Source organism: Coenobita brevimanus, chromosome 102 (assembly GCF_032717465.1).
Source record: "Coenobita brevimanus isolate Jiangsu-jjx chromosome 102, ASM3271746v2, whole genome shotgun sequence".
In the NCBI taxonomy this organism is placed as follows: Eukaryota; Metazoa; Arthropoda; class Malacostraca; order Decapoda; family Coenobitidae; genus Coenobita; species Coenobita brevimanus.
In genome coordinates this window covers 18,448,617-18,463,492 of record NC_137055.1, presented here as the reverse complement: position 1 = coordinate 18,463,492, position 14,876 = coordinate 18,448,617, and positions in this window count along the sequence as shown.

Here is a 14,876-nt window from a genome sequence, read left to right as displayed (position 1 = left end):
TACCTGCTGCAGGCACTCCTGCTGCTCTCGTGCCTCTTATTAGTGTGTGTGATGATGGCCCCACCACCTGAGAAGAGGGAGAGAGTGGTGTTGACTCTGGAGAAGAAACGGGAGATATTGGAGAAAGTAGATGTGGGGTGGTCTTCTTCCGGCATCCTCCGTGAGTTCAACTTGGTCCGATCTACTTTGTTTGATATCAAGAGATCCCGAGACAAACTCATGCAGTACACAGCTGACTTCTTGTCGAGAAGCAAACGCAACGTGGAGAGGAAGGTGATGTTTACTCCCAAGTTTGCTGAAATCGACTGCTCCACGTTGATTTGGTCTCGACAGCAACATGCTCCTGGTGTGATGGTACGTGGTACGGAGCTGAAGGCTGCTACTGAGAAGTTTGCCAGGCTTCACGACCCCTAGACTTCAAGGCATCCAAGGGTTGGCTCTTCGCGTTCAAGTTATGGCATGGCCTTACCAACCGTAAAGCTCATGGTGAAGCTTTGGACGCTAACGAGGATGGAGTTGATGAGTTTCGGCACAAGGTGAAGGGCTTGATCGACAGGGAGGGCCTCACTCTCGGTCAAGTCTACAATGCTGACGAAACTGGTTTTTTCTATCGCTCTTTGCCAACAAACACTCTAGCCGAGGAGACAGAGGAGCGTGTACCTGGCCACAAGCTCTCCAAGCAACGGATATCTGCTTTGTGTTGTGCAATGCTAACGGCATGCACCAGCTTAAGTCCGTTATTCTTGGCCGTGCAAAGCAGCCTCAGTGTCTTTGTGGGATGATGGATGTCCTTCCTGTCGTCTGGTACCATTCTTTGAAGGCATGGTTTACAGCCCAGATCTTCAAAGACTGGTTCCACTGCCACTTCGTCAAGGAGGTCATACATTACCAGATGAAGACACTCGGAATCCCGCGCGACCAGGTAAAGGCCCTCCTTCTCCTCGACAATGCACCTGCCCACCCATGCAACAAGGACTTGGTGGCTGAGAATGGCTGGATTAGGTGCATGTTTCTGCCACCTAATATGACTGCTCTCATCCAACCAATGGACCAAGGAGTGATTGTGGCAACAAAGCGCCTATACCGACAGAAGTTCCTGGACGAGGTGATGGTTGTTCTCGAGGACGAGGACGAGCGCAGGGAGGGACGGGACACGCGAGGCCAGCGGACTTTGGAAAACCTTTGCTGCTACAACATCAAGTCTGCAATCTACAACTGGGCCAGTGCATGGAAGGAAGTCCCTGTCAAGACTCTAGAAAATGGTTGGTCTCGTCTGCTTCTCGGAACAGAGGTGGAGTACGATTTTCTAGGTTTTGACGTGGATGACTTCCATGCATGGCTACGTACGCATGGCGACGATGTTGATGTGGACGATGTGTGTGAGTGGTTGGATGACGACGAGGGCGATCCTGGGTATCAGACATTGTCTGATATCGAGATCGCATCTTCAGTTGCAGGGTCAGTACCCAGCTTGAAGATTCTGATGAGGACAGCGACGATGATGCGGACTCCTCTCAGCATGACACTACTCCAGCCATCCCCAAGCAGAGCACACTCCGGGAACACCTAGAGTTCGTTCTTGACTACCTGGAACACCCGGACTGCGACAGGGAGATGGGGCCCTTGGGACTTGTGGAGGAACTGCGTGCTTTCAGGCAGCGCATCATCAATCGTCAGAATCGTCGGTCCTTGCGTCAATCAACCATTGTCAGTTTTTCAGGCCTGTGACCCCCGCTGTGCCCAGCCCTGGCTCTACTCCGTTGCCTCCCCAAGACAGGACCCTCATGCTCTGAGCCACAGCCCAGCACATCAGGCACAGTGGAGTCACCACTCGACGTGAGTTTGCGTCTGTCTTCAGAGTCGTCTGCAGTGGGTACGCCATCACCACGACCCAGCGACGCACCCCTAGGTCACCTGCCAGTGATACTCTCGGACTCTGACAGTGATTAAACAGCAAGAACTTCTCCACTAAACCACACGGGAATTTACAGTGCTGTGCAGTGAAAAAAACAGTGTGTTGTGTAAAGGATTAACAGTTGTGAGTGAGAATACAATTTTGGAACAAAATTTAACGTAAATAGACTTGTTTGTTTTTGCTTTAGAAAATGGTTAGAAAAGTGGGAAAAGTTAAAGTGCAGAGTGCAACACTTAGCAAGTTACAATGGAGCATAAGTTAGACAGGAGTGTGCACTGTGAAGAGAACAGACTTCTGAGTGCGATTGACTAAGTTCAGTGCAAGACTTGATGAACAGTGTACTGCAAGTGCTTCAGGAAATCCTTTTTACTGTCAGAGTCCGAGAGGAGGCGGTTATTCATCGAGATGGCCATGAACTTGCTGTAAGTAGGCAGAATGTTTCATACTGTACTTTTTTCCATACTATACTTACCTCAAACACCTCATTTCATTCTTTAATGTCCTTTATTGGTGTGAATAGGGTGTTTTTCTGAGTTAGGCTAGGTTAGGGTCCATAAGTACCAGTCCAGGAGCCAGGCACTTGTAAGTACCCAGAATGTTTAATATTGTATGAACCTACCTCAAAACCATCATTTTATGCTTCTTTTGCATTTATTTCAGTCTTTTATGTGCCTTATTGGTGCGATTTGGGTCTTAAACAGGTGCTATGCATGTCCAGAGGGAGTTGTATAGGTGTTTCTCTGAGTTAGGGTCCATAAGTACAAGTCCATAAGCTGGGGCCCAATATCCGGACAGGACCACTATCCGGACCTGCCTATGGCTCTATTACGTCGGATATTGGAGGGATTACTTATATATATATAAATAGAGAGAGAGAGAGAGAGAGAGAGAGAGTGTGTGTGTTGGAAGAGGGCGGGACGAAAGGACTGAGGCACTGTACGCTACGTTTAAGAGATAATGAAATGGGCAAAAGCTGAGTGAAAATAAAAATAGGGTGATAGAATATTGGAAGTGGAGGGATTGCATATACCGGTAATGATTTTATTGAGATAGAACAAAGTGTACGAGTCCTGGAGTATGATAGAGATGGGCGCGTGCACACACACACACACACACACACACACACACCAGAATACTGTATATTGTGCCTTGAGAACTAGTCTCCCTCCTCAGGTCACAGACATTCTTGGCTGCCTTTAATTTTAACTTCCCTCTTATATATTATGAAACTTATCTCTACATCAAATCCTTTATCAATACCCCTCTTATGTTTCCTTTTTTCGCTCGCTCGCTCGCTCGAGAGAGAGAAATTTATTGTATTGTTTTTCATGGATATTGTACAGAGTATAAATAAGAGGGTGAGAGCATTGAGTCAGGGCAAGACACGATCTGATTCAGTCTGGTGTGTGTGTGTGTGTGTGTGTGTGTGTGCCTCTCACCCTACCAGCCAAACATAGTGGACTGTAGGTGGAGCGACTTTAACGTCAAATCCCAGAGGTGGGGCATTTACCTTCAAACCAACTTGGACAGAGTATACCACACCTTTCTTTGGTAAAGTTACGAGTCGGAATAGGTTTCAATACATTTTGAGCTGCCTCCACTTTTACGATGCAGACGACCCTGCTAATGCAAATAACGCAGATAAAATGAGGAGAATTAGGCTTGTTTTTTATCAAGTATGGGAGACGTTCCGCTCGTCATTTTATCCTTACAGAGACTTCGTCATAGACGAGAGTCTTGTGATGTGGAGAGGCAATATTTACTTTCGGCAGTACATATCCAGCAAGAGACACCGTTTTGGGTTCAAGATCTTTGTTATGTGTGACTGTAAAACTGGTTATGTGCAAGACATAGTCATGTACACCGGCACACAGACAGACATAACACAAGATCGAAGTATTGGACTCTCTGGAGCCGTGGTGAAGACAGTGATAGAGGAGTACCTTCATCGTGGTAATGTCTTGTACCTGGACAACTGGTTCACTAGCCCTCTTCTCGCTCGGTACCTCCACCTTCACGACACCGGAATCTGTGGCACTGTCAAGAGAAACCGCCGTCATATGGTGAAAGTCGGGAGAAACTCGACAGGAATGATGTGGTTCTCTTCAAGGCAAACAACATCCTTGCCACTGTATGGAACCACAAGAGAGAAGTTTCCCTCCTGTCGACGGTACACCGCCCCCTGACGCACCGCACATTCTCTGCAGAGTACACCGGACAGAAGAGTGCCCGTGTCTGGAAACCAGTCAGTAGTGGAGTACAATGTGAACATGAGGCAGGCAGACCAGTCTGACTCCATTATTTCCAGTGTGGAATGTACCAGGACCACGATGAAGTGGTACAGTCGGCCTAAGAAGTGACGGCAGAGCATCCAGAAGTTTTCGGTCAGCGATAATGTACATACTCTTCCTTAAATCTATACAAGGAGAAACCTATTATGTAAAATAGTTACAGAAAACAATAAGTAAATGCAAAAGTACCGTTATATTTCAGAATTGTAGGAATCAGTTCGTTAGTCACGATAAGAGGATATCCTAAATGGAACTAATTGAAATTTCAGAGCTATCGCTCAGGGACAGTCAGGAATAAACTGCGGAGTTCATATCTAATATGTTAACACACAATGATTTTTTAGTAGTGTATGACTAAAAAGAAATGCGCTTTAATAATTAATTAAAATCAGTCATTATTATTTATAAAATAGTTCCCGTGACAATACTAAGGAATAATTTCAAGTCATTTATTTCCGTTTTTGTTGTCGCCATGCACGACGACAGAAAGCCGGAATGCGGCGTAAGTTAGTAGGCTATTTTAAATGGTTCGGTCAATATGCACAGAAGGAAACAATCTTTTACTCAAAGACATGCAGTCATTACACTGCATTTGGCCAGTTTTTCATTAAGAAAATTCTTTTGAAGTTTTAAAATAACCCAGAGGACTATCAGTGAATGAAAAATAAGGAAAACCTCGATAATTTGCCGAGAGTCAGAGCTCCTCGGATAATGACAAACTTGTGTCATAGCCTGTTATAGTATCCTCAGCATCTAAACAATTGGTAAATGAAATGCTAATGTTCATAAACAAGCCACTGAGTTTAAAACTAAGCAGGACACAGAAGTTCATGTTAAAAGATACTAGAGATTATTAGCTAGAGCAAAAAGTATGTGCTTTTACACTGCAAGAGTATAAGCTCATGCTTTCGTCCTCTTCATTGCCTAGTGTATGAAAAAAAAGGTAAAACCTGTCATATCTTCTTACAGCTTAAAATAATTTTGCATCAGTTTGGAATAAAGTCACTATAAGCAAGGGGAAGACAAGGAATAAAAGGCAGAATGGTCTTGCTGCTACCGCAGGTAGGGTATTATTACTAAGATAAACTTCATTGTTGCGGCATCCTTGTTGTTGCTGTATCATCACCATAGCTATTGAAAATAAGGTAGTGTATTGCAATCACCCGACTTTTCCTTAACTGGTCTTCGAAACTAAAACATTCTGTATTTGAAATCCTGGGAAGCATATACGTCAGGATTGACTGATAGATTGATTGATTGTAGTAGAAACTGGCGGCGCAACTGCTAGGGTCATATGCCGCCGGACAACAAGCTAAAACACGCGGCAAATGAATAGTGCATAATCGAAATAAAGTTAATAACTTTTACTAGAAATAATACACTGAAAATAATAAAAGAATAGTTAAAAGAAAAAACAAGTACTTATAAAAGTGGAAGGAGGCCCGCCTCCTGAAGAAAACCAAAAACATCAGTAAAATCGCTATGGTCTCCACCAAGCATCGAGGAGAGACAGAAGGCACCATCTACCCCTCTATGCCTATGGAGGAATCTCTGACGCAGGGTCCCCCAAACTTGGACACTCGATCAGCAAGTGACGGACAGTAAGGGGAACAAAGCAATCATCACAGTACGGTTGAGTCACACCACTCATCAGGAACCCATGTGTAAGCCGAGAGTGCCCAGTGCAAACCCTTGCAAGAGCTACCTCCAATCGCCGAGGCATGGAAGGGAGAACCCTTGGCACAACCACTCTCTGAAAGACCTCTTTCAGCTTATTATGAGCAACACCATCCCAGTGTCTCTGCCAACACACATGCATTCTGTCCTGCAAGTAAGGTGTTAGATCAGATGCAGGAAGTGGATATTCTGTTAGGGGCTGTTGAGTAGCCGCAGCCTTGGCCAATGCATCCGCCGCCTCATTGCCCACCACACCAACATGTGCGGGAACCCAGTAAAACTCCACTCTCTTCCCCCGACGACGAATGAGGAACAGCCACTCCAAAATAGCTAAAACTAAGGGATGGGAAGAGTTAAAAGAGTCCAGGGCCAAAAGCGCCCCTTGAGAGTCACTAAAAGTAGTAAAATAATTGTCAGGGTGAACAAACACCAACTTCAAGGCTAAAATGATGGCTGACAACTCTGCAGTAAAAACTGAGGCAAAGGAAGACTACCTCCACGGCTAAAATTGGGAAATACCACTCCAAAACCAACACCTGATGCGGATTTAGAGCCATCAGTATACACAGGCACAGAACCACTATGACTAGAAGCATGTTTTAAAAATAACCTTAAAAGACACTGAGGAGCGACAAACTCCTTTGAGCCGGCAAAAGGCCTGCAGAAAGTTACCCTGGGTAATATCCAAGGCGCAACCCTCGGGATCCGAACAGGACTAACAAGTACTGCCGACAGACCAAACCCCTCCATTATATCCTGAACCCTATAGCCAAATGGACGAGGCATGCGAGGGTGTCTACTATAACACAAAGACAAGACTGTTTCATCACACACTCACAGACAATTGAGTCTGTAAGGCGACGAATCCTGAGCCAGTTCCGTACTGCAACAGACTGACGCAGTAGATCTAAGGGAGGCACACCAGCTTCCACCAATAAGCTGGGAATTGGAGAGGACCGAAAAGCCCCAGTTGCAAGGCGAAGACCAGCATGATAGACAACATCTAGAGTTTTTAGTCTTGACTCTGTGGCAGAGAGTATACCTCACAGCCATATGACAGCTTAGAGGTTACAAATACCTGAAACAAATGCAAGAGCATCCTCCGATCAGCACCCCAAGAGATATGGGACAGAACCCTCAATAGATTGAGAGCCTTCATACATGATGTTTTAAGATTTCCCAAGTGTGAGACCCATGTCAAACAACAGTCAAATGTCAGGCCCAAGAATTTCGTCTCTGTGACACAACGGAGTCTCCTGCCACAAAGCTGGAGATCAGGGTCCGGGTGTACGCCCTCTCATCCTACAGAAGTGCATAGCCACAGTCTTTGAAGGGGAAAACCGATAACCCTTGGAAGTGGCCCAGACAGAAATCTTGTCCAAAGCAAGTTGCATACGCTGCTCAATAGCAAACATGCGGGAGTCAGAAAACCATATAGCTAAGTCATCCACTTAAAAGGGATGAGGATACCCCAGCAGGCACAGTGTCAATGATACCATTGATGGCCACTGCAAACAGGGAAGCACTTAAGACACTCCCCTGTGGGACACCTTCCTCCTGGCACAGTGGCGCAGGGAGGGTAGAACCCACACGGACCTGAAATACACGATCAGTCATGAAGTCTCCAAGCAACACAGGCAGGCGACCACTTAAATCAAAGGCATGAAGTTGTTGGAGGATGCCATGGCGCTATGCAGTGTCATAAGCTTTCTCAAGGTCAAAAAACACAGCTACAAGATGTTGCTTGGAGGCAAAAGCTTCACAGATTGACGTCTCGAGCCTGATAAGGTTGTCTGAAGTGCACCGTAATTTATGGAAACCACTCTGCAATGGAGAGAGAAAGCAACCCTTCTCCAGAAACCACATAAGCCTGACACTGACCATCTTTTCGAAAAGCTTGCACACACATGATGTTAAAGTGATAGGGCGATAGTTGGAGACTTAGGAATGGTCTCTACCAGGCTTGGGAAAGGATAGGACAATACCCAACTTCCAACTCCTCGGAATAGAGCCCTCACTCCAAACCCTGTTAAAAAGGTCCAATAAAAACTGAAGTGAATCAGTCGGCAGATGATGCAGCACAGTGTATGGAATATCGTCAGGCCCAGGAGCAGTGTCACCACACTCTGAAAGGGCAGCATGCAGCTCACAGAGACTGAAATCTAAATTATATGGCTCTCTGCCACGAGAACGAAAGTCAAGACCCAGCCACTCCTAACACCTACGAAAGGTAGCAAATGGCTGAGAAGGATCCTTTGTAGAGACAGAATAAAACTGATTTGCAAAAGCAGAGGCTACTGTATCTGGTGCAGACACAAGTTCTCCGTGAAGGCGCAACACCGGAGGGGAAGGGGGCGAGAACCTACCAGAAATCTTGCACACCTTTTTCCACACCACAGACATTGAAGTTGAAGATGTAACTGTAGAAACATACAACCTCCATGAGTTACAGCGAGCATTCCTCATGACCCATCTATAGTGAGCACGTGCTTTGCGAAACTGTATTTTTAGAAAAACAATATTACGATTGGCAAAATACTGATGGGCAGCTGCTTTGTAAGCTCCCTTTGCTATGGAGCAGTCATCATTCCACCATGGCACATCTCCGGGAAAAAACACCAGAAGTCCGTGGGATAGAATGAACCCCTGCTGAGAAAATGGTCTTAGTAAAATAACATTCGGCATCATTGATAGTTGAAAAATCACTAACCCTGTTGGCAAATACACATAGTTCCTCAACGAGAGACCAATCAGCCCTGTCCAGACACCAGCGTGGCAGCCAGGCTGCAGGAACAGAGCGAGTAGGCTGGACCACTACAGGATAATGGTCACTACCATGCAGATCATCCAAAACCTCCCAAGAAAAATCGAGGGCACAGTCAGAGGAGAAGATGATAAGGTCAATGACAGAATACGTGCCAGTCTGAACATGAAAATGGGTCGGCCTCCCATCATTTAGGACAACCAAATCTAAATCCCCAACCAAAGAGGCAAGAAGATCACCGCGAGAATTTGAAAGTGAGTCACCCCACAAAGGATGGTGGCCATTAAGGTCACCAAGGAGTAGGAAAGGGGGTGAGAGTTGGCTGATAAGAGTTTCTAGATCAGCACGTATAACAGGAACGGAAGGTGGAAGTTACAGACAAAAGATGGTATAGCACCTCCCAACGTGCATCTGTACTGCTAGAACTTGAAAGTGGGACTGAATCTCAAAGGAAATAAAGGGGACATCAGAACGGCACAAAATTGCACATCCACCTCTGTGACCACCAGGAGGAGATGCGTGGAAGGCCTCATACCCCCTAATAGAAGGGAACTGTCTGTCCCCCACCAATGTCTCCTGAAGACAGACACATAGTGAGTTCAGAGCAGAGAGTAATAACTGCAATTCCTCCCAATTTGCCATGGTACCTCTACAGTTCCACTGAAGACAGATTGGTACCGACTGAGCCACAGTGATTAGTATTAAATATTATGAACTTAGAAAGCTATGTAGCAACCTCGTTGGGAAGGGAGTGAAAGCCCTTCTTCCTAGGCTTGGAGCTCTGCCTCATCAACCGAAGACAATGAAGATTTAGATTTTCCATGGGTGGAAGTACCCTTACCCCGAGACATGTCCCGCCCATCGCCAGAATGAGTCCGAAGCACAGAGACCTTCTTGGAAGACCCACGTGCCCCGTCCGCACACCCACGAGAAGGTTCAGCTGGCACTTCGGGGCCAAGCGAACCCTCCCCAACAGAATCAACCGAAGGTTGGCTCTGGGTGACGCATCAGAGGGAGCAAGCGACTGAGCTCTTTGAGTACCTAAAGAACCAGGCCCCACCACACCTGAGCAAGAAGCAGGGACGGGAATCCTAGAAGGGCCATCATGAACACCCACTGACTTAGACGCCACCATTGGCTGGGTTGTCGAGCGAAGAGCCCCCTCAGAATCCTCATGTGGTACAGAAGTTTGAACCTTAGAAGGAGGGGAGTCACCCAAAAACTCCTCACTCCTCACTCGTTCAAGGTTGGCAGATGCAACCTCCATCTCTGCTCCAGAACTTAAAGGATCAGAAACTGTAGTGCCACACTGTAAAGAAGAGTGAACAACAGTAGCAGAGCTGGCAGATGGTACAGGAGCAGCAGTTGGTACAGGAGTAGCTGCCGATACAGGAGTATGAGAGACGCTGTTTTTTTTTTTGGATATGTCAGGACAAGGATGCACAGGAAGGACATCGTGAGTTTTGGATGTGTCAAAGCAAGGTGTAGCATCGACACAGGTGTTTGTTACAGGAGGAACCGGAGGAACTGGGATGGGGGGAGGCACTTCCAGATGATGGAAGAATCACCGCAGAGGGGACACCCCCAGAGACAGGAGGTACCTCCCTGGAGGAAGCACAGCTGCTTCCAGGCTGCGCTCCCTCAGTGGAACCCCCCCCGGGCGAGAAGGCCGGGAAGTAGAACCTCGAGAATTTGATGGGGCATTGTGTGATGGCAGGGGGACCTGCCGGGTAGCTTTATGGTGAGACAACACAGCAGCAAAGGTAACCCCAGGGCGAATAAACCACTCCCTTACCCTGGCCTTTGCCTCAGAAAAGGAAATTTTCTCCTTCATTCAGACAGAAATAATCTCATATTCATACCTGTATACTTCACAATCTCTTGAGGAGGCTGCATGTGCTCCTCCACAGTTCAAACATTTAGAGGGTTGAGAACAATCATCCATACCATGAGATATTCCACCACAATTTCCACAAACCTCAGGAAGGCCAGACGCTTCCCGCCTGCAAGAACGGTGAACATGACCAAACCTTTGACAATAATAGCACCTTCTAGGTCGGGGAACATAAGGTTTAACCTTAAGCTTCCACCATGCAGCGGTGATGACCTCTGGCAAAGTAAGACGATCAAATGTCAAGATAAGAGTGGGCGTGGGGGTTAAAATCCCATCAACTTTCTTCATTATTCTTTGTACTGCTACAGCTCCCTGAGGAGCCAGCCTCTCTAAGAGGGAAGAATCAGAATATGAGACCAAGTCCCGAGAAAATACAACCCCTCAGGACTGATTTAGGACCAAGTGACGAGAGGCAGATACAGGATAACCAGCAACCATAGTTAGGGACTGGATGCATGAACTCTCCTCTTCATTCCTGGCTTCTAGCAATAGAGAACCATCACCCTACAAAGAGACCTTGGGGGTGAATCCACATGCTGTAACTAGACCACTGTGAATCTGAAAACAATTCAGGTTCCGGAAGGAAGTACCATTATCCATTTTGAGGACTATGTATTTTGTGTAAGAGTGATTCACAAAAACACCAGGTAACAGCTCCATAGAAAGGGCATCGTGATTCGCAGTTTGAGCAGATGAACCGGAGGGTACAGGGTCGTCGGCGAGAGAGGGTGACCAGTTGATGCCAACTCATGCGGCTGGTCACCGACCACAAGAGTGGTTAATGAAATGTTCAGTGTATCCAAATATACATTGATGAACGTAAATTGGCACCAGGAGCCAAGGGAAACTGCCTACCAGGGAGTGAGGGGACCGAGTGCGGTCTGATGGGAGCAGGGTACCTCGTCCCTAGAGGGTGCCCCCAAAAGGACACCCAGTGATATGAAAGTTTGCTTCCACCAGTGCAAAGACCCCCTTCCCCAACACCCCCCAGCCCAGACACCCAACCAACCAACTCAGGACAGCACTGAGGCGATCCCTCTGGAGGGTGGCACCAATGACCCATACGGGTAACCTACGTTTCAGGCAGTGCTTAGTCAGACCCCTCACCCACAACCCTATCCACATGGGAGACCCTGCCAGATGTCGTTACATCCACAGGCAGGCTTGTAGGATCACAGGGACACGCAAGCCCCCCCACCATGACAAGGTGGCTGCCCACTGGGGGGGAAATACGTCAGGAAAGGGGGTTACGCTGCGCACTGTGCGCGGAGTAATACATTGCGCATTCGTTCAAATCGGGAGACATATCTGAGTGTTAACTTCTAATATATCACTATGTTATTCATTTTACGTAATTCTTAGCATGATATATATTTTATTTTATATGACGTAATGGAGGCACAGAAGTTTTACCATTTCACTAAGTTTTCACTGAATGTATATCAATGCAGAGTGACCGAAGGAATCTGGAACTCTGCCATCACTTCCTGGGGCGACTGTACAAGAAACTCTTCTTCCAACTGCTCAGTATCACGGTCCTCAACTGCCACTACCTCCACATCATGGCTACAGGAACCTCCGAGACCTTCGAGGGGTTTATGAGGGAGCTGTCCCGAGAGATCATCGGGAAATATGCAGAGGAAAGGCCCCACCCCCGCACCCGCACCGCTGGCCGGACACCCCTGCGCCTCACAGGACGTCAATTCCTCACCACCATCCCCTCTCAACCAAACTGCCCTAGACCACAGCGCCGCTGTTATGTATGCAGCAACTCCAAAGTAAGAGCAAGCACTGGCAGATGAGACACGAGATAAGAGTGTGTGGAGTGTTATGTTGGCTTGTGCCTTGAGCCCTGTTTCAAGGAATATCACACCCTACTACATTACTGATAACTAAGTCTACTAATACCAAGTCGGATTACTTCCATCTAAAACGGGTCCAAGCTGGCGCAGGGGGCGGAGCATCGGAGTGACGTCAGCTTACGAAACCTTCAGTTCAGTGTTGCCAACCATGGGGAATTATCCCGATTTAGAGAATTCGGGGTACAAATGGGGAAATGGGGAAATCGGCTTTCAATTTGGGGATTTTTTTGCTAATGGCAGGATACATAACCCATAATCTGAGCTGTAGAAATTGAAATAGGTTATATATAAATATCCTGATTTCAAGGTGACTTTATATTTTCTATTATGAAACAATAGTGCATCTGTTCTCCTTCATCAATAAAGTCAATATATCATGTGCATTCGAATGAAAGAAAATGGGTGACAACAGCAGCAGCAGCAGCAGAGATCAGCTGGGTAATAATAATGATGCCTTCCACAAACCGTACCCATTATTATTTTTCCTGTCCAGAAGTAAGTGCACAGAAAAAGAAATTGGACTTTCCCTAAGTTAACTCGAGTAATTTGAGTGATGTTAGTCTGTGTAATGTTTTTCTTCCAAATTCAAGGATACTGTGATGAAGCATAATCTATAACTGTTTCGTATTGCATATTCCAAGGCTAAACCAGAATCAATATGGGTGATATTGTTTCTACCATGCATAAGTGAAGTGTAACACTTCCCAAGAGTATACTGTTGATACTGTATGCTTAATGCTCGTCATAACTCAAAAAGTAGATTGCTTCTATAGCCATTGTATTTGTTTTCCTCAAAATAATAGGATACACAATTAGAAAACCTGTATTTTAATCAATCAGTTGTGAATAACCATTTCTTCTTAATATGTTTACAATATTCTGTCTATTAGATTGAATCTGTACAATAATAATTAGAGATTATATTACTACTGAATGAGGAATTCTGGGGAATTTTAGCCTGGAGCTGTGGGGAATTTTGGTTGTCACTGGTTGGCAACAATGGTTCAGTTGACGCCTGACCGTGGTGGTGAGTGGATGTATGTTGCACACTCTAGATCATGACACATTTTCAGTCCGAAGTGAGGGAAGGGACTGAAATGTGTGAAGGAAGGCGTAGGGGTGTGAGGGAACTTACTGCAATGTTATACGGTTAAACGAGTCCACACTTCTTCCCCTTCTTCGTTTTCCTTTATTATAAATGTTTAATTTGAGTCTGCCCTTTTTATACATTTTCTGTTACTTAATCCGACTGACGTCACACACAAGCCAAGCCTCCCTGCGCACTGAGGGAAAGTGAACCTACTTGGTATTACTAGACTTAGACTGGTAATGTGTGTAAGTACGCACACTCTAGTAAGGCCAGTCAATATGTGATAGTGTGTGTTTGCGAGAATATCATGTTCACTGTAGTAGTAAGTCATGTATATATGTGATTAGAGTTATAGAAGGTTGGAAAATGGTAATAATCTTTGTGGAGAAGTATAATGGAAGTTGAAAAATAGAATGTAGTACTGTGTGCTTGTGAGAATAACACGCTTGTCATGTAAATATGCGATAACTTTAAGCTCACTATAATAATAAAGCCTGTCAGTATGTGATAACAATTATAGAAGGTGAAAACTGGAATAATCTTTGTGGAACACTATAAGCAAAGTTGAAAAAAAAATGTAATACTGTGTGCTTGCAAGACTATAACGCTCACTATAATAGTAAGGCACGTCAAAATTGGATAATATTATGCTCACTGTAATAATAAGACCTATCTATATGTGATAACTGTTATAGAAAGTTGAAAATGGTATAATGATTGAAGAAAAATATAACGTAAGTTGAGAAATAGAATGTAAGTTGAAACAACAGTCTCAGTGAGTCAATTGTCCAAGAAATTGGCGATTTCAGGTGTTACGATAATGAACCCATACTTATATCGCGCAAAATTTTTCTTTGAAAACCAACACATCACTTGTACTGCATGTAAATTTTTACTAAATAACTCTGTATTTATGTATTCTGGGTGGTTTCAAATAGTTACCCCTACCATAGAAAACGTGGCACCTGCACCGGGCCTCAACAGAGTACAAGACCAGGTGCGCGGAGGCTCACCTGTCCCGACCACTTATAAGCCTAGGTGAGCACTTTCTTGGTGATTTTCCATTGTTTCTCACCAAAAGCGGAGGTTTGAGCCATTAAAAAAAAGAAATAAAAAAAAAAAGGTGACAGTTTTTCAGGTTTTGGGGGTGGGTTAACAAGTGGGTATGGGGCAGGTTACTCAGCCTACAACCTCCCTTATAACTGGAAGTTTGCTCTCAGATTGCCGATTCCAAAGAAGGGTGATTGATACCGACCGTCTAACTGTTGCCTTATTGCTTTAATCTTTTAACATTTCTAAAATCTTTGGGTCTTTCCTTAACAAGAACATTCTGATGCACCTTCCCATTTATTATTTTCTTTCAGTCAGTAACATCTTACACCT